The following is a 21110-nucleotide window of genomic DNA, read 5'->3' on the forward strand; positions in this document are numbered from 1 at the left end:
AAACTACCCTATTCTGACGCCATATTTCACTTAATCATATATTTCCTACCCAGCCCTGTTGCGCAAAAGATCTCAGATGTTGGTCACCTTTTTTTAGTAACCACACCGTAATTTTCGACTCGGGGAGGCTGTAAACTGCACTCCTTTGGCAGGGTTCTTTTGTTTCCTTACATTTTCCATTTATGTATTCTTCGCATGTGATTTTGAAATACGTTTCTTAAACGGTTTTAGTGCTGCGATGTGGAAGGCAAGTGGACATTAGTATCCTGAGGCGTCACAGCTGCTCTAATTGTAGTAAGTACCAAGCATGATAGATTTCGGGAGTAAAGTAGTTCCCCATGCTCAACCATAACACAGAAATTAATATGCCGGATCAGGAATCATTTTCAACTTTCTATAGCCCAAGGAGGCGATGAATTATTCATGCACTGGCAAAAAATGGTTTTTAAATTCCGTGGAAATTGTTTTTTTTTCCTCGCATGAGTGATTGATATGTCTGTTGGGGTGTCAAACATCCTCTCAACCCATCCGTGCCAAAATGGATTCTCGATTATAGGTCCTGTTGAAATAGAAATTTTATTAGAGCAAGTGTCGTGATCAATAAAAAAAATGGTGTCTATTTTTCTGCATGCATATGATTTTGTATTGCGTCATAATACACTTCTGTTATGGAGGCGACCGCGTTGTTGAATTCTTGTTTTCTCAGGCGGCATTTACACAAAGAATTGTGAAGAAAAAAAGATATGCACGAATCGTTTTTTTTCTAATTTAATTACTCATGTAGTGGTGGTAATTTCGTAATATCAGTTAGCGCTCAACCCGTTGACTATATAAAGTGATCAAATTACATATTTTTAGGCTAGCGTATTGTGTAGTGCTAATTCAAAAAACGGCTATGGAGTGCAATGATAATTCTATGATAGAATATAAAGATAAGAGTTATTTTGTATCTATTCCGATAAAAAGATCGAAAATTTGGTTGATCTTAAACCTCCAGCATTATAACCTTTATTGTACATATATATTACAGAATTATGGCAGCTACGCTCTATCAGTGCATGATTTCAGTTTCCTGTTTACGCTTTTTCCTTTCGTCTATGCATACGTAACAAAGGCGAGTGTTCTTGAGCCCGAAATCGTCCCGCTCCAATTTCTTCCCTGAAAGATGCCTAACGGTGTCCGGTGTGCGCAGGCTACTTCCCAGGCTAACCTTGGCACGCTCCGGGTCATTATCGATACATTGAGATTTGCCGCAGCCAATCGATTCAGGCACGAATCGATTTGATTCGTGTTACACAATGGTCAGGGGGAATGATTCGTTCCGGTTCCGCTTTATACGAACGGTAGGAATTCATGTTTTGTAATTTTCGGTGTTTGTGGAACGCACTAGAGGAAGAATGGGAATAGAGTGGTTGCGATGGTTACTGGTCATGTCACGAAGGGTAAATTAAATATATCCCATATCACGTGACGAACATTAACGCCGACCTTTCTGCGGCAGAATAGAATCCAGATTCGCTGGTTCTATTTGCAATATCGTTTGAATTTAATAAGAAATAACTCCAGGCTTGAAGTTGTGGAAGTTTATCTCATTAAATTATGATAATCTTAACTTTGTTTCGTATCTAAACTTTTAGTTTTCAACCGACTCGGTTTTTAACACAATTGTGTGCCATCCTATGGTTAGTATTTTTCTGTAGTTCCTATTATGCGTCGATCGTAACGTTGAGCGTGGAACGAGCAAAATGGGGCGTATTGGGATCGATGATGGCTTCAATAAGCGGTGAATAAAGGAACAAAAGTGAGTTGTCAATATGGAAGACAGGATTATATATCAGTCAACAGCTTTGGGATGGGGAAGCCTATCTTAATGAGGGTGAATGGATTGGGAACATATGATAATATGCTACAATTTCACCGTTCAAGTCATCTCACAACTCTAAGCTAATTGAATGCTTTCCTCTTTCTTCTAGTCACTTAGCTGTTAGTTTTCATATTGTTATTGCATTTGGCCTCATTTAATTGTTTTAAATTTATCTTTACATCGGCGTAGCGGCTGCACATGAAAAAGGACCTAAACAGATAAATAATTACATAAAACATGCGGGTCATTGAAATGTTCAAATAACCTTGAGTAATTCCGTTATCAACCATGTCTTATCGTTTAAAGTTTCCAAATTTAATCCATCAAATGTTTAAACGTTCATTCGCGGTGCATAAAATTTGAATTTCCAATGCCATTTACAAGAAAAGATCACATGTCTCTGAGTTTCATTTTTAACACTGAGGTTTACAATTTAATTTGACAAAGTTAAAATTGTGGAGTGAAATTTATTTATATTAAATTTGGCAATATAAGCTGAAGAAGATATGTAGGTACATTGAATTCGTCGTTGGATCAAAATTTCTGTATTCATGACTTACCCAAATTCCCAAATTCCCGTTAGTAGAAAACGATCTCAAGTATTGAGCTTACATGCGCAAATTCACTTCCCTTAGTTTAATTTGCGGGTTTCACCATAATAAATAATGTTCATGCTATTGGATTGGTTAATAATAGAGATTAGTGCTCACGAAGAAGGACTGATAGCTAAAATCGATAGAGTACAGCGCAGGGCGGTCAGATTCGTGATGAGCATCTTCGATAAAAAGTGCAGCGTTTCCAATTATGTCAGTGGTAATCTACACAGGAGCGTAGAGAAAAATATAGGCTACATTTACTTAGTAAAATCAGAGAATATTTTTTCTCAGACGACGAGAAGACTATCCTTGGATTACCGTCGTGCTATGGTATACGGGATCCCTAGAAAATAACAAATGAAATAGACCGCATGACGGAGAGATTTAAAATGTCATTCTTTTATCTTACGATAATGATTACCAACGGCGTCATTCGCTATAACGGCTCAACGAATGCTTTCATTTTTCAGTGGTTATAATATTTTTACAACTTTGTATGGATACTCTGAAGAAATTACTAACTTTTGGCAAGTTTTGCCTTTGCATGACTGTGGTCGTATATTTTGTTATTACATGTAACATTTTTTATGAATGTGTGGTGAGAATGTGGGAATCCTCTTGCACGCTGGTGATTGGTAACCCCCCATCAAACATTTTGTCTTAGGTCAATACGGTGACTGGCGCCAAATTATATGACGAATGGACGTAGTTGACCATTCATACATTTATGATATTCTAGCGTTTTTACTTATGCTTATATCCTTGACAGTGGCTTTTGCGACTCACCCATGGTTAATTCAGTTGTTCACACCTCTTGGTCTTCATACTGAAGTTTAGCTTGGAAGTTGGCTGGCCGTTAATAAACAGCTCCTGAAATAAGAAAATGAGGAATGAATATCGATTTAACAGGCTTAATTACTGTATGTGTGACGGTAGTATTAGATCAATGCAAAAAAAATTAGTGTCAATGATTCCCATTGCATTTCATTTATTTTTTAGAGTTCCAAACACGTAAATGTTAAGATGATTAAGCTATTCTCCAGCGAGTGGTTCTTCACGGAAAAAGAGTCAAAGTATGCCCACTTTTTAGATATTGAAGCCCATTCTGGATTATGTAAATGATATGTTTAAGGCTGTTTTTAGCCATCATAGTCCCAGTTGTAGGGTGTCTTATTTAGAAAATTGGAAGACTAAATAGAAATCGTCCAAAAAAAGTCCGCTATGTAGGGAAGTTATTTTGTGACGCATTTACACGTTATTTTGGGACGTATGCTTTTGTTATTTATTGACGTATGCAGGCGTTATTTAGTGACGTAGGTATACATTATTTTGTGACGTTGGTGCTCGTTATATAGTGACATATATATACAGTATTTTTTGACGTGAGTGCTCGTTATGTAATGACATATGTACTTGTTATTTAGTGTCTCGTGTAATCGTAAGTAACAGCGCAGAATTCCCTCTTTTTTTCGATTCGTGGCAATTCGCTCATAATGGGCAATTGGCAACTCCTTCCGCGTTCGGGGTGTCTCTTTGGCGCGAAGGGAGACTTGGCGACATCAAGGCCAACACCCTTTTCCCCGGCAGCATGAAATTGGATGGGAAACCTCAAGAATGGGGAACCATTTTCTGCACCTTTTCTTTTTTCTATTCTTCCCCGTGGGTGGTTAGAACTTTCTCTCCTCGATAATGCGCGTTCAAAGGCGACCGTGCTCCTACGTTGTTTCAGGGCTATTAGGCGATGTAAGATAGCCGCCCGCGAGTGCACAGAAAAAACCGAGGTGAGCGCACAGCATCTTGGAAAGGCTTTGCACAATGGCGTGAGAGAGAGAGGTGTAGCCACGGTGATTTGATTCCATTGTTCCCTTTTTCCTTTTCGCCCGTTTTACACGTGCATACGTGGGTGAAGGTAAAGTGACTGGGATCCTACACCATCCTGCGCTCCTTTGTATAAATTATGTAAGTACATTCTATTTGAAATTTCTTCTAGGATCTCAAGAGAAATACGACTCGATGGCTAAGCAATCAGGTTCAGGGTGACTAGTTAGACCCCATTTAGAATACGCTGCCAGCGTTTGGAACCCTCATGAAATAGGCTTAAAAACAGAGATAGAACGCGTGCAAAGAAGAGCTGCCAGGTACGTGAAAAATCGTTACGACAGCCTTGTTAGTGTAAGTCACCTGTTAGATAAACTCGGATGGGAATCTCTGTCGGACCGTAGATTGAAAAATAGACTAAACCTTTTAGATAAATTCAAGAGCAGTGTCTTTTCTGACGAAGTTAACCATATCTTGCGGACGCCAACGTACTACGGAAGAGCAGATCATATAAATAAAATAAGAGAGATAGATTGCAGAACAGACAGATTCCGAATGTCATTTTTTCCACGATCAATAAGAGATTATAACGGCAGCAATAGAACTCGTAAATAAATTGCATGACTTGTAGTGTAGGCTACTAACCTATGTAAAACTTAATGCATGTTTCTGAATTTCTATTCTATATTCTATTTCTAACAGCATATAGTAGTATAGTTTGTTATTATACGGGACGTTTTTTGGACGGTGTGTTGTGCATGTGGGAGTCCAAATGCATGCTGCATGCTGGTGATTGATCACCTCCTGCCAAACACCCTAGAGGTGGCTCGCAGGGTATTAAGTAGATGTAGATGTAGATGTACCTCTATCCTCTCACCCTCTTCATCTTCTGCGCCAGTTTCCATTTTTTTATTTTAACTTTCTCAAATCCACTTCTGAAGGCATCACATATTACGATTTGGAGTGTTTGCGAGATGTGCGGTAAATGTGACACTTTAATCTTAATACTTAAAATACACTTATTCATAAGCTGGAGCCTCAGGCGTCCGAAATGGTAATAGTGTGCCAAATAGTGACCTAGCTCAGATATTTGAGTGCGCAATTAGTGCTCGACTACACAGACCAATGCATTAAATTTCATTTCGCTCTGCTTTGTATATTCCGTACAGAATCCCACGTTTACGGGTGTCCCATCCTCTTCCATTGTTTTCAACTCTGTCCATCCTGCCTTAAGCAGATGTGTCTCTGCGTGAAAACTTTGTTTTCGATCAGTCCTTATGCAATCACACTTCATTTCGTAATGTAAATCCTGTTTTTCTACTCTGCACCGCGGTTCCATTCTCTGAGAAATAACTTCTGCTCTTCTGCACATTTTAAGAAGGGATGAGAAGAAAGAGGGAGACAGAATTCGAAATTTGTAGGAAAAAGGGAAAAGAAGGAAGGGACGACCAATTAGAAGATGGAGGGACTGAGACGAGAGGGATTTGAGGGAGAAGGGCTTGACTGGAAAGGATTGATGCCCAGAATATTACAATGACTCGGAGGTGACTAGATAAGAACAGCGACCCCTAACGGGAACAGCAGCAGAGAAAGAAGAAGAATTAAGAATGAATAAGTAACCATCGTTTTGAAAGTGAAGTGAATTAGAGTCTTTCGAGTTCAATTGAAATTCTCCGAATAGGGCGATAGGACTGAGAGCATAAATAATTTCTATATTCTAATGAGAATTATGTAGCAAACTTAAGTATGTCTTCATTCACCATAAAATGATTTCATAGCATATTCGATGGCCAAAATCCCGTCTGATTTCAGTCTTCGGTATGTTGGAAATGCGTGGAAGCTGTTTCTTTTCTGCTCGAACTCAATTGCATGACTACGCCATCGCTGTTTTTAGAAATCAATGACAGCTAGTGTAAGTGAGGAGGAATTATACAAGGTGGCAGGTGATAAAATGTATTAACAAGTCATAATGACGAACAAATATGGAAAGCATGTGAAAAAACTACTCCAAGACAGCGGCACGCGAGCGAGAATGCTGAATATGGGCTACACCTTGCTGAATTTGCATGTACTAGTAATGTAACGTCTAATTATTTCTCTGCTCTGCTGACGTTGGAAGTGAACGCTGTGCCATTTGCACAACCTCATTTTCTTTCCGATCCCTAGCACCACACCGTCATCATTATCGGTAGCATAAGAAATTATTTACAGAACCAATTATCTCTTCCCTTCAGACGCTGCTATATACTTCCCACTAGTTAGAAAGCCTTTTGGCGGACTTAGACCTGCTATTTCTGGTTCCAAGTCATATATTTGCACAATCGAAGTTTGATATTTGCTCCTCATTCAATACCGCGAATCAGTAACAGTATATTATGCATGTAGTTGGAATTACGTATATCGAATGTTATGATATTTCCTCATTTGACCAGTGTCTTTCGATAATTATTTCTTCGTCATTACTTTGTGTGCTGTCAGTTTTCAATGATTGGTTATAATTAATATTGCATTATTTAAATATTTTTTGGCCTGCCTTGAAATTGCTCATTTTAGCACTGACAGAGAGGAGAAATAGATTTAGAATCATTTTTTCTCGGTTTTCCAACACAAATTTGTGCACTTTCAATCGCAAAATAAAGGTACCACGTCATAGGTGCAAATTTTGGTCCTTTATTGTCGAATATTAGCAGAGTGAATTGCTTTATTTATGATTGAAATGCTACATTGTTTAAAATCCTGAGGTATTTCAGGGATTTCACTGATTTTCCCCGGCTCTATCGATTAAAAACTTAAAGTATGCAATTGTATATTCTATATTGCTTTCTTATATTTAAAAAGAGTGTTGCATCGAGTTTTTGCAAGATTATGGAGAAAAAATCTCATCCATAACTTTTCGAATGTTGCAGTTTCTATCGGGATAGTGCGCCCACCAAAGGCCACTTTCATAATGTCTGGTTACCGTTAACCGTAACGTGATGTAACCGTAACCTTAACTTGAGGGCGGTTGAAAGCTGCCGTTGAGTGAAACGGCTAAGAATTACCGTCAATGTGCTCTCGAATGGATCAATTCGTTACCCTAGCCACATTGGAATGCGAATTCTGTTGAAATTATTCACTAAACGTTTATTGAACAATGAACATCGACCGTGGTTACAGCTTATAGTGTCATTATCAAAGGGTAGACGGAATGGAGGGATATAATAATGGAAACAAGGATTTTTCCATCATCACAAATTACACTGTGTCTTTGTCAGTCCTTTCCATGTCTTCTCTCATAGCATATATACCTTGGACTTGTGAGCTGTATTTACGTCGATAAAGACATCATGTGCTGAAACCATGGTCTGTGTATAATTTACGTTTAGTGTGGAATTTTACCAGAGTGCTTATTTCAATATGAATGTTCAAAATTCCCACTAAGTGTTGCCAGACCCTCTTTTGTATGTTCGTAATGCTATTAAGGCAGTAAAGGCTAAATTATTTCTAACATTTTTCATCAAATATCGTCTTGCCACTCACAACACTTATGGTATGGTAACGCAACGCAACCTGAGACTTGTGAGCTGCATTTACCTCGATATTGACTCTATGTGTTGGACGTGGACACCATGGTAAGGCGTTTATTAATAGTTTAAGGCCTGGTTACACGATACATTACCACGTACGGATTAATGTCTAAATGTATGAACGCGAGAATGAACGCCAAAATGCACCGTGTAACCACCCAACTTGTGCGAATGCATGCGCAGAAAATTGTACCTGTTCTATTTTGGTTCATGCATTCGTACATGTTCCGTTCCGGTCCACCAAAATCGTTCACGCAAACGTACATTAACTTGTACGTGTTAATGCACCGTGTAACCAGGCCTTTAAGAGTGGAATTTTACCAGCATTCGATTCAATAAGGATGTTTAAAATTTTCAAGAAGTTAATCCTGACGTTATTTTATGTGTTCGTTACCTTAATTTTTCCATGCTCGTCAAAACTTCAACCGGACTTTCTAGAGCCGACCGTAAACGCTCTCAATTTATTTTGAATATGCTTTGGTTTTAAGAGGAAGCACATCGTAGTTACTATACAGAGTGCTCGCGCCCTCTGAGAGGCAGCCACGTCAAGTTCGAGCGTGTTGGAAAGTGGACCACATGCACGGCTGTTCGAGGTCTAAGGCGTCAGGTAACCCATGTCTGCATTTGTCGGGGGTGGGAGGGGGTTGAAGGGGGTGGAGGGGGAGGGCAAAGGCCGTGTGCGAGCACTCAGATGGCGTCCAATGATTAACAAGCTTCGCCTTCGCGGAGTGGTAATGTCGGCTTGACGAGTACACCGCGACCATTGCGCCCTCTGGACGTCTTTTATTTTTTGCACCTCCCTCTTCTCTTGCTCGTGTGGAAGACGGGAATGAAGATGCTGCCTCTTTGAACGTTGATTCTTGAGTGCTAGAACTTCTAAAATGCGCCGAGCTTTGAATTTATGAAAACATAGGTGGTATGGAAAGATACACAAAGATATAGCGCTGTCTACGTATTTTAATTTCAAAACTTTACGACACGCGTTTGAAATGGTTGGTACCTGATGATGTCTTTGAACCAATTGAAACATGCGTTGAAGAGTTTTAAAATTAAAACACCTAGACTGTGGTACATCTTGGTGTATGTTTTTACTATGCTATTCTACGATATATATCTCTTCCGAAAAAAATTGAGGTAATATGTGGTGTTGATGCATTAAGTTGTTGGCCTCGGTGGCGATGGGGTAAAGTCCTCGTCTGCCAAATCGTAGGTCTTTGGTTCGAGTCCCGCTTGGGTAGATGGTTCCTATCCAGAGCATGGATGTTAGTGTCGTGCCCTGTTAATTCCTCCGCTGTTAAGGCTTCTATGTGCTGCTTACAGGGGAGCTGAAAATAAATAAATTCTAGTACCATCAGTCTGGAATTACAGGAATCTGGGAAGCGTAGTAGTCTACTCAGTGAAAAGGCAAAGATCCGTGGTTCTATTCTCGGTATAGGGACATTTTTTCTCTCATCAATTCATGCCTATGTGTGGTAAGTTTAATAAACGAATCGCACATGGCCATTTCTTGAAATCAATTTCCATTTATTTTCAAACATCAGTAAAATTAATTATTGTTAATAATTTTCACTCCTTACATGTTAAACATATTCCAAATCAGAGCGTTCCAGAAGATTTTATATTCCCTTGATAAGAAATACGACGTCTGATATCCTTGAAAGCCACCCATAGTCATGTCTTATAAATTTAATTAAAATTTGAAATTAAATGATATCACTGGTACTATTGCACACACAATAAAAAACTCAACCATGAATCCAAATGGCATCTAGTTCTCTGAAGGTGAAGGAAGTTTTTTGATGGAGACCCGTCAGGAATTATCGTTTCAGTGTGCGTACGATAATAATTCAACATCGGCATCCAGTTAGACCTCATTATAGCAATGTATAGTCCACAGTAAACTATAAATAAAGATATTTCTATCTTTGACAGATATTTATTCAGTGTTTAACTGGCAATGTGGAGTGAAAATTGTTCGTACGAGTGATTAGCGAAGGGCGTGTCCTATTCTGTTAAATCGAAGGGTCCCAGGTTCAAATACTGGTGTAGGTCGACCCTTCTACATCTACGTACTCCCTCACCAGCCGCCGCAAATGACGCGTGGCGGTGGTTGCTATGACACCAGCCGTTAACAAGAAAAAAGGGAATGCTCTAACAAAATTACGAATAGCATTTATTGAAATCCTTAATTTTTCGGGGGAAAAAGAATTCCCATACCTGTCAGTTCGGCAAAGTATCTTTCTTAATATATCGTTTCTGTTGGACATGGAAATAAAGTGGCGTTCAAATACGATGTTTTCAATTTTGTTTAGACAACTACATCTACATAATACCCTGCGAACCACCTCTAGGGTGCTTGGCAGGAGGTGACCAATCACCAACATGCAGCATGCAAGAGGACCGCCACATGCACACCGAACGGTCATAGAAATATTACGCACGCTAGAAAAATATACATGTATATTCATATAAAAATCTTGCCAATGGTTAGTAATTCCTATAGCAAATACATGAAAGATGAGAACTATGAAAAAAACATGCTATGAGCCATCCAAGCGAGTGACACGATTAATCCTATTAATAGAGGCAACGTTGCTATCGTTAGTAGTATGAGGGGAGAATGGCATTTTAAATCTCTCTGTTTTTCAGTCTATTCCTTTTATTTTCTTCTCATGCTCACGTCTACCATAGTATGACGGTAAACGAAGGATATGATTTACGTAAGTACGTATACACTACGGATTAAGTTTTTCTGCACCGGATCCCATACGCTCGCTGCATATTCAAGGTACGGTCGGATGAGTGCGAAATAGCACCTCTCTTTTCTTTTTCATCCGAAAATCTTCCCGAAACTCGCTTGACGAATCCAAACTTCAACAGCGCGCTGCCACCCTTCCTTCACTTATCCTAACCATCATTAAAAAGTCGAGATATAGAGTGAGTGAATTTGATATTTTCTGGAATGAAATTTCAGTCGCAACTTATGTTTGATTGCTCTTCGTAAACCGGTCTCACTTATTTCTTGAAGCACGAGGAGAGAAAATGATAAGTGATCCTCCACATAAGTACACACTAAGCACTTAATACCATCGCGGTCTCTCAGCTCGGCGGCTATCTCTCTCCTCTTAGAAGGAGCTCTTCATATTTTCCGTCCAACCTTTCCCATCCAATTTTCTCCCTTTCCTCTAGCCTTTCTCCCCTGGCGGATAGAGACGTCATCGCGGCGCATTGTGTTTCACGACTGCGCGTAACGTGCGACGCTATCTCTCTCCCTCGTCTCCTCAGACACTCCGGAAACGGTTGACGTTGACGGGTTGCGCTCGTTTTGAATGTGTGAAGCGAGGTTAGTTGGAAGCTTTCGAGGTAAAATGGATAGTTGCTGGAAATTGCTGTTTAAGGGTGATTCTAAACCGTTTCATTCAGAATATCGAGGGAGGAATTCAGATATATTTTTGTGGCGATTATAAGTGGTGCCATCATATTTTGCATTGTTTGCCAAGGACAAATTATTTAATCAGATAAACGTTGAGATATTCAGATTTATCCATCGACCGTAAGTGGTGTCACCATATTTTGTATTGTTGCCAACTGTGGGCATGTCAGCTAAGACAACAGAAGAGTTGAAAAAACCGTTACTTTGAATTGTAAATTGAGCTGTTTGGTTTGAAAAATTGAAAAACGCTCACGTTAATGTTTCCTTTGAATTTTCAAGGGATGACATTACCGGGACATGTGTCTAATTTTTCATTAATGATATCCGTATTCGATTATTAATGTATTTATTAATTGAAAATTTCGCCAAGATTTTTCCTGAATCGGACAATATCAGTGAATGCCGCCGAAGCCGTAAATTTATGACTTTCCAAAAGAATCAGGCGGATATCGGGATCAAATTCATATTGAGACCAAACAACGATGATAACGGCCACTCCAGTACTCACAAACAATGACTTTATCTTTCAGCATTATGTTAACGTTTCGTTAATGGTCTATTGTGCTGCATTTTTGAATAAGTGTTTAGGAGAGGAAATGAATTGCCGGATAAAAAATAAAGGGTGCCCTTTAAAAAAGAAATACCGCCATTCATATCTTTGTAAATAGCAAAACTACAAGGAAGGCCATCATGCTTATTAGTGTCCCCCTGACGGCTAATGAACATTTGCTTGACACATTTTTGAATTTGCATCTGGATAAAAAGTTATTTCGGGTGGTCATGATAAATGGGACACCCTGAATAGGATACCACAGAGAAGGTAATCTTTTCCAATTACTTCTCTGCATATCTCAGGACCTCCTTCGCGCTGATAACTCTTAGGTGGAGATTACTGCATTAATTTCCTTTAAGCGATCTGCCTTTGGTTGCACTCATGTCATTACCTATCTACACTTTCAATTTAGCACTTATCATTATGTTGAGGAGGTCTCCCGCGGCGGAAACAAAGCTTATTTTTTAGACATTTTAAAACTGTTACGCAGGTGTGCACAAAATAAGATCGCTTGGACATTATGGACAGCGAAATTTTAAACCTATTCCTTTCCCTTTTGCCAAATTAGCTATTTTATTTTTATGTTGAATGTGCCTTCATAGGTCCTTAATGTTTTGGATTGATCAACGGAGAGCAGGAGTAATTAAACTGTTTCGAACATGTTTGTATTTTTATGCAAAAAGATTGGTTAACACTTATAGTATGTCATTTTTAAGTTAGAGTCTATGCTGTCTTCTCCACTTACTATGTGTATGTATATTTGTAGTTGTTATGCTTATGGAACTTACATTTATATTGCACATGAAAATAGCTTCAAAATTACGCTATATGAAACATCCATGTGTGAAATAAATTGTTAAATTGTGCCAAGTTTATCTTGCTTACTTCATAATTACATTGGATTCCCATCTTTCATAATTACTTTTTATCCATTTCTATAGGTATCTTCCAAGATTTGAATCCAAGAGAGATCTCTCACCGTCAATAGACCAGCGTGGAAAGATTTATATATCGGATCACTTTCGGTGAGTGCTTTTTGATGCTTTCTTTCCCAATAGTTTCCATCAGAATTTGAATGAAGGCGTTGTCTGACGATCTTTTTAATTTTTCTTCAAAAAAGCTTGATAAATAATCTATTTTTCTCGCGTGATCAAGATTCAAATCTAATTGCCTACTAAAAACCAGATGAATTGAACCTTCGCATTGGCGTATCGATCTGACTGAAAATGTGATTTAAAATACCAATTTCGATAACAAGTAGTGAGATTTCATTGCTATGTTCTAAAAAATTAGATTTTTATCAAATCCCTATTTTATTATAATTGAAGTTAGCATATGAAAGATGAAAGTTCTTGCGGTCAATTGCAATTATCATATTGTTATTTTGCTATAATTATCTCTCAAATCCCTTGAGTTGGCGTCTCGTGGGAACCGCAACTGGAACCTATTCAAACTTTCATTTACTTTCTCGTAAGAGTTACTCAAATTGTATTGAAGCATTGTTTTTGAGCATTGGTGATATTGTGTAGTGTTTTTCGTGTTTATTTTTTTGACTGACTTTTTTCCTAAGCGGAAAAAATAGTCGTTTTACCGCTATAGATTGTGGCTTTAACTATCTTCCGTTACATTTTAGTGCACCCCGGAAAGTGTGAGATCGTGTAATGATTCTATAAATGGAGTTAAAGTGTTTCGGTTTCCACATTAGTTCCAAAAGGACGATCATTTCATCGCAACTACATCAGCATGCGAAGCGATTTTCTCCTCGTTACATCGATAAACAACGTCAATGAAAATATTCGTGGACACCTGCATTGAATCGTTGCTCGGATTACAGCGCCAGTGATATACTCACCGTTATATTGGTACGTTCTTGTCTGACACCCGTATTTTTTTTTGTATTCTCTCGTCCTGGAAATTATTTTGAAGATTTAACATGCGAGTCACGCGTTGACGAACGCATCACACACTACGGAATTATGAACACCGTTTGCTGTGAATAGTGCCATTACACGATATATAGCGCGTCTTATTCTTCCCTCGTCTTCTGCGACGTTTTTGATCCCATGATACCTTGGAGACGCGGGAGAATTTCTTGCGAACCTTTCGAGTATGATGAATTATGGGAGAATGTAACTAACGGTGAGTTTCACTGCGCGCGCGCGGCCCATATTATTTCCCGAGTTCTTTTTTCCATCGTTTCAATTGCCAATGGAAAACCATTCGGGCGTTACTCCATATGAAGTATTTCTTGCGGAGAATATTCGCTGGACGACGCGGGGAGGGGGAAAAAATAAGAGTTTTTATTCGGAACTCGAGTGCGCGCTCTTATTTTTCGTCGACGGATGGTCTCCGTGTTCGCTCCATTTCTTATTTCGCCTATCGGCTTTGTTCATTGATCCGATATGATCGTGCAATAAATACCCATTCCAGAAGATCCACTTCGCGGGAGCTATATAATGAGGTTTAGCTACCTGTCGCGCTCTAGAAATTTCCAAAAATCTCGAGAGGATATGACGAAAGATGGAAGTGCATCGCGTCCCACATTGTGCCAATTCAGAAATCATATGAGGGGGTTAGATGACAAGGGGAACAAGTATTTTTTTTGTCAGCAGAGTTAGGTAAAGTGAATTGTTAGAAGAAATACACAAAAAATATGGTTGCCAAGGGATACGAGTGAGTCTCAGTTCTCTGCTGACATGGAGTGGAAATTCAAATGCACAATATCTAATATCTAATTTATCTCGTTTGCTTTCTATGCCTAATTTCTGTACCTCACTGTGCATAGAAAAAGAAATCACATGTACCCCTTGGCTTCCAAAACACTCACATGCCTTCTTCAACAAGCTTCGCTCACTATATCGTTTATGCCATAGAATATGTATGCAAAAAAACTGCTTCCGTTTCGTGATTGATTAAAAAGTAAACTTTGCTAAATTCCGCACAGTGCTAATAAAAAATTCTCAACTGCTCTCGACCTTTCCAGCAGAATCTCTTGATAATTACCTGAAGAGGTCGATAGCGGTGGAGTCTTTTGATTAATACTGTGTGGAATTGAAAAAAGTTTACTTTTTAATCCATCATGTCACGATTCCACAATGTAAACTATTAATTTCACCACTTTTGAAATAAACTTGCGATAGTGCATAATATATATCACACTTTCAGATACGCATGTATTTAATTTTTGGCAGTCACGTGATACATTTACTATCTGGCATGGTCCCTGCAGTTTACCTCCAGTTATTTGATTTGTGAATTGAAAGATGGATGATTATTTGGGTGATATACATGCATTAATTTCTCCCAATTTAGGTACTAACCGGAGGAGAAATTCCAATAATAACTGCCTGTAACATGCAGAAGCACATTAAGAGTCACAAAATAGCAAACCGAAGTTAGTGCGGATATTTTTTCTGCTAGAATGGAAGAAATTTGGTTTTTCTGCTAAATTTTGTTATACATGCATGTCTACGTTAGCGAAAGAGGCTTGGGGTAGGTATGTTGTGGTAGAGATGACGAGCACTTAACGAATGACAAGGGTGGCGGAGTCGTGCTGAAGAGTAAAGATAGGGATGTCGAAAAGTTCAGGGTGAAATGTCTCAACGTTTGGAGCGGAAAAGAGGGCGTAGTGGAAGGAATTGAACCTCTCGCTAGCTTTAAATACTTTTGCTTGCATGGGAGATAGTGGGGAAGGGGTTTGGAGCAAAAGGGTAATGTTAATAATAATATCAATTATTTTCTCGTGCACCTAGGCCATGAGAAAATAATTGGGCATCACTAATAACAATTTCAGAAGTGATCCATGGATAAAATAAAAGAAAAGATACAAATACAAATTGAAACAAATTCAGTCTGTGTGGACTGCGTATAGTATGGAGACTATTCAACATAACAATTTTGTTGACAAAAGAGAAAGACCACACTGGGATGTAAGAGAAGCCATTCCACATCATACATAATAATGCAAATAGGATGCAAATAAACGAGGGGCGTCATTACATATACTGTGGTAAAATAATTAATGGTAAATGTCAATGTTAAGGTATAACCGTTAGTTTGTAAAAATATTGACGGTGCACGGAGGCAGTACGGAGGCCTGGCAACACAATATATTAGCACGTGCGTGTCAAGTGTGTGCACGAACGATTTGATGACCCGTAACGTAACTGGTATGAATTCATGGAATAAATTATAACAGGTTTAATTTTCCATTCATGCATTCTCACAAATTGTGTGTGCATTTTCACGTTCATTCTCACATTCATGAATGAGTGCGAATGTATCGTGTAAACGGGCCACTGTTTGAAAGAACCGATATTAGGAACGAAAAGGGGAAGGTAAGAGAGAAATTAAAATTTAAATAATAGAAAGAAATAAAGAAGACGAAGGTTATGCGGTTTTGAAATACATCGCGAGCGAGGAATGTGAGACTCAAGTTAAAAGTAAGTGGGAAAAACTTTAGCAGGTGAAGCAGTTCAACTGTTTGGCCAGCTTATTAGAGGAAAGCGGGTACAGCAGTAAGGATATCGGGAAAAGATTTGGGTGAGCAAAGGAGGCGTTCATGATCAGGTAGGAGCTTATGAGATGATCGTAACGTAAGGGTTTAAAGAAAAGGTTAGTGAAGACTTTGATGAGGAGTGTGGCGCTTTGAAACATGGGCACTTGGGAAGGAGGACGAGAGAAGTGGAGAAGAATGGAGAAGGTGAAGTGGACGGAGAGGAGGAGGAACGATGAAGTGCTGGACATGAAGGGGGAGGATAGGCAGCTTCTAGATGAGGTACGGAGAAGACAGAAGGTATGGATGGAGCGATAACTGAGCGGGGAGGGGATGTTGAAAATAGAGTTAGAAGGTAGAAGGGTGAACGAGGGAGAGGAAGGAAAAAAATTGATTTTTTAGAAAGAATGAAAGGTATTAGGCCTTATTATGAATTGATGAGGGAAGATTATTAAGGAAGACTGCCAGAATACTTCGCCAATTCCGCATGCAAACCTACTTTAAGCGGCGGATCACTTTAATATTTATAACTGGAGAGAAATGCTGGACATATGAACTCATGGGATGACCGATGGGGTGAAGCCTTTGGGGAGTAAAAGTAAAATAAGTAGTCCTGGTTTTATGGAGACCTATCTCAGCTGCTATTTATTACTTGCGATCAATTTCGATGACGACAGTTAAACAACTCAATATGAGATTGCAATATTCTAATTTTACTCTCGGTTATCCTTACGACTTTTATCGATTTATCAGTACATTTTTGTTTTTCAGAATACACTTCATGCATGTTGTCAAAGAGGAAAAAGCGTATTTATTAGTATTAAGAGCAAAATGCATTTATAACGCGCATATTCGTTATCCTGCATGGGGGGACCTGACAAACAAGCTAAGAGGACCTAGTTATTTGACGTGAAAGGACCATAATTGCAAGAAAGAGCCTCTGAGTCAGCTCTCACATACCTTAGAATTTTCATTTCCATTACGGTTAATAGGGATTTGATATTTTCACCCGAGGAAATGACAAAATATTGGACCTTTTCCCAACTAATGGCAAATGACTATACGCAAGCATTGGCTTCATTCCAAAATTTTACCGAAATCCCGGACCAAAACTCCATAAGATACGCGATTTTTATTGCAATTCGTTCATTCCCGCCAAAAATATCAAAGTTGAAAGACATTAAGAAAAATTTCCTCAAGAAAGCTGTTCACTATGCTGGACGAGGCACAGAAAATCTTTTGGTTATGCCAGAGCTAAGCGGTAGCAATATATATTAGGCTATTAGACTTGGGTCGATGTGCTTCCATGCTTATTTGAAAATATTTGGTATGCGTAATAGCATGCATAAAAAGAGTGGTTTTTAAAAGACATCAAAATATTGAGTGAACGAGGTACGCGTGTTAAAAAAAAAGAGACCGTTTTGAAGCGCATGATCGCTCTGTAAAAAACATTTTGATGCGTTGTTTGATATTTATTCTTTTCGTCATCTCTTCATAATTCTGTTGCCATCTCTTTGATTCCGATTTTCGGCTATTCCATCACGGCTGTTTTCTTTGTATCGGTCGCGCCTCAGTTTTCAGTTTTTCTCAAAACCCTAATTTTAGTACATTTTTTTGGGTTAGTTTTCATGTTTATTTTATTTTTATTTTTTTTATTCTTCCTCCTCTCGGAGACGGGTGGAAATCGGAGCGGAAGGGCCTCGTGAAGGCAGCCGTGTCATCGCACAATTATGAGGGTTGCCCTCCCAATTGGTCCGGATTATAATGCTTGAGGTCTCAATAAGAGATGCTTTGGGATAAGTTGAGATTCCCCGAGGGAGAAAACATGGGCGTGGATGACCCACATGGGGAGAAAAAGCGAATGATACCAAAAGCGTGAACGTTACCACCGTGTGCTGTTAGAATATAAATTTTTTTGGAGTCATTTGTGTCCACGAATCCGACACTTTGTCGTATTGATTGTTTCGACGTCGAAAGTGAATTCATTATCGAACCGCATTTGCGTAGGAAAGCGATAGATATCCGCCTTTTCTAGGTTAATTGCTAGATAAAAAACATGACATGCCCTAAATTTTCTCTTTCCCGAGGTTAAAGCGAAACATATTGCCCCCGGCTCGACGTGGTGTGAACTACATACGTTATTCCTATTGGATGCCGTTTAATCAATGAATTATTTTCGGTGAAAACATGGAGATCCACGTGTGTAGCTACAATGGTGGTTTTTCCTCTCCATTAATCACAAATGCATGGTATGAGACGTTTTTGGGAATGGTACTGATACTCAACGGTTCAGTTATCTTAATAAAACTATTTAACTCATTACATCTACATTTACATAATACCCCTAAAGCCGCCTAAAAGGCGTGTGGCAGGGGGTGTTATGACACCAGCCGTTCACCGATAAAAAAAAATGAAGTGCTCTGACGAAGTTGGGACTATCGTTCATTAAATTCCTTAATGGCTCGGGGGAAAAACGATTTCCCATATCTATCCGTTCGGCAAAACATCTTTCTTAATTCATCGCCTCTATTGGACCTGGAAATATAGTGTGGCTCTAATATTATGTTCTCTGTGTCGCTCTTAAAAAATATCCATTTTCAATTGTTCAAGCAATCTAATTCTAGCCCACAGCCTCCGAGTCTCCAGCGGCTCCCAGCCTAATTTGTTCGACATCTGAGTAACGCTGTCTGTACGCCTGTAGCAGTTTTTGACGAAACGCGCAGCCTACCATTGTATTTTATTCATCGACGTATCATTGAGGAATCCAATGGCCTGTTAAAAATACACACTTTATCTGTAGAGGCATCGTTGTAAGCCTTAATAGTGGCCGCCAAAAAACTTATTGCTAAAACAGAAGACGTATCGTTGGTAAACGTGTCATCATCGGTTCCGCGTGATTGTGCTAAAGTGCTGGAAGACGTGCATTCATTGAATAAATCATTTAGAAACTGCGAGACGAAGAGTTTTCAACTTCATGCATAATTAAATGAATAGTTTTATTCGTGACTTCGTGGAATTGCTTCGTGTTGAATCGAAAGAGTTTTGTAAATATCAAATAAATAATTTTGATATCGACCAGTTTCGTCGCAGTGTGATATCGTCAGGTAGTAATGCAGCAGAAGCATGTATTGATTTCACTCACTCCTTGTGCCCTGATTCATTGTTATTTTGTCAACGGTTAGCGTTTCTTTTGTTTCTCCTTTTCATCATCCAATGCAGTAATCAATCTCTCCCTCACTCAGTAATTCAATTCATAAATTCATTTCGATATGTGATGGTCGAGTCACACTGGGCTCCGCCACTATCATCTGAAATTCTTCCGACATTCTGAATGAAATCAACTGATTTTGGCGTGAATAGGTGGTGAAGGAAAGGAGAGGTGGTGATAGGTGTATTCATGGTGAAGCAAAAACCCAGTAGGTACTTTTCCATTTTTATGGAACTTTTATTCGCTGTCGGCTAGTTTCGACGGCCATAGCCTCATTATCAATACAAAAAATTTCAGTGGCGTATCCAGGAATTTCGTTCGGAGGGGGGGGGCTAAAACCAGGGGGGAAAATTTTTTGAAAAACCCGGCACTAAGTAATGGGTTTTTAACTAATTTTAACACTTTTCATAATCGAAAAAACTTAATTTGTTCGAAACATTTAATATATTCCTGAATTTTCAATATTTTGTTTTCTTTTATGAAGGACAATAATTGTGTTTTTATATTTCGGGTGGGGGGAGAGGGGTCCGAACACCCCGCACCCCCCCCCCTCGCTACGCCACTGAACTGTTTGTCACAGTATTTGGTCTTTCCTTCGTCATGCATATCTTACATTTGGTTTGGAGCGGGGAGTAACTGGTATACCTTTCCGTGGGCTACCTCGATCTTCGAAGGTATATGTTTGCGAGTTTCAAAGGTTTCAGCCGGGATTAGAACTCGAGACTGGAAGGACGGAAGGCAATTGATACTCTCATTCGACCACCACGTAATGATAAAGCTGGAAATCTCCTATTTATGCAAGATGTTTCAATTTTTTTTTTTCGGGAAACTTCATAGTTTTCACGTCATGAGTTCTCTATGAGCAACCTCAGCCCCAAAGGTCAGGGTCTAATCTTTTGCCATAACACGTCAGAAAAAGGCCATGTGCTACTCCGTAGCATAATTTCCGTGGTAATTTACAATCTACTCTTGTGATAATTCGAAAAATGTATCGATTTGAACTTTTGAAATGAAATTATGACAAACTGAATATACGAGGTGCTCAACTTAAGGCTGGAAGGCGATATTTGGTGGAACTTGGTGACAGGAAACATAATAAAGATACACTTTTGTATGTTCCACAGAAGTTTTAATAACCGACCCAGGTTTCGACAGTACGCACTGTCATTATCAAGGTGAATATACACTTTGCGAGCTTATATATACCAGGGAAAGCGTGCAATGAAGACCGTCACAACCTTGTCCTCAGCATCTCCTAATAGTGATAGATCTGTAACCTCTTGGGGGAAAATACCATTCCTTGGCCCCCTATCTTATCGGGTGACTGGTATGTTCCCGAAAGATAAAGCAAGATTATCATTTTATGATATGACAACAGTTGGCAATTTTTTATTTAATTCAAAGCCAAAATTTATTGACAAGGAACAAAGCGGTGTATATAAATTGTATTGCAATATGCGTGATTGTAATTCTGTGTATATTGGTCAGACTGGACGTGCCATAAAAGCTAGGGAAAATGAACACGTGAAGTGTTGGGTAAGAGGCGATTCAACCTCTAATTTTGCTAAACATTAGTT

At 39.0% G+C, this 21110-nt stretch overlaps 1 protein-coding gene across 1 annotated transcript in view; it reads right to left on the bottom strand.

Moving 5' to 3' along the window:
• Window positions 1-21110, bottom strand: part of LOC124164189 (serine proteinase stubble-like) — a 230694-nt gene that overhangs the window by 155744 nt on the left and 53840 nt on the right. The window contains exon 2 of the mRNA XM_046541398.1: window positions 3247-3330. The gene's annotated coding sequence lies outside the window, so the exon portion shown is untranslated. The remainder of the gene's footprint in view (window positions 1-3246; window positions 3331-21110) is intronic.

This window comes from Ischnura elegans, chromosome 8, assembly GCF_921293095.1.
Source record: "Ischnura elegans chromosome 8, ioIscEleg1.1, whole genome shotgun sequence".
Lineage (NCBI taxonomy): Eukaryota > Metazoa > Arthropoda > Insecta > Odonata > Coenagrionidae > Ischnura > Ischnura elegans.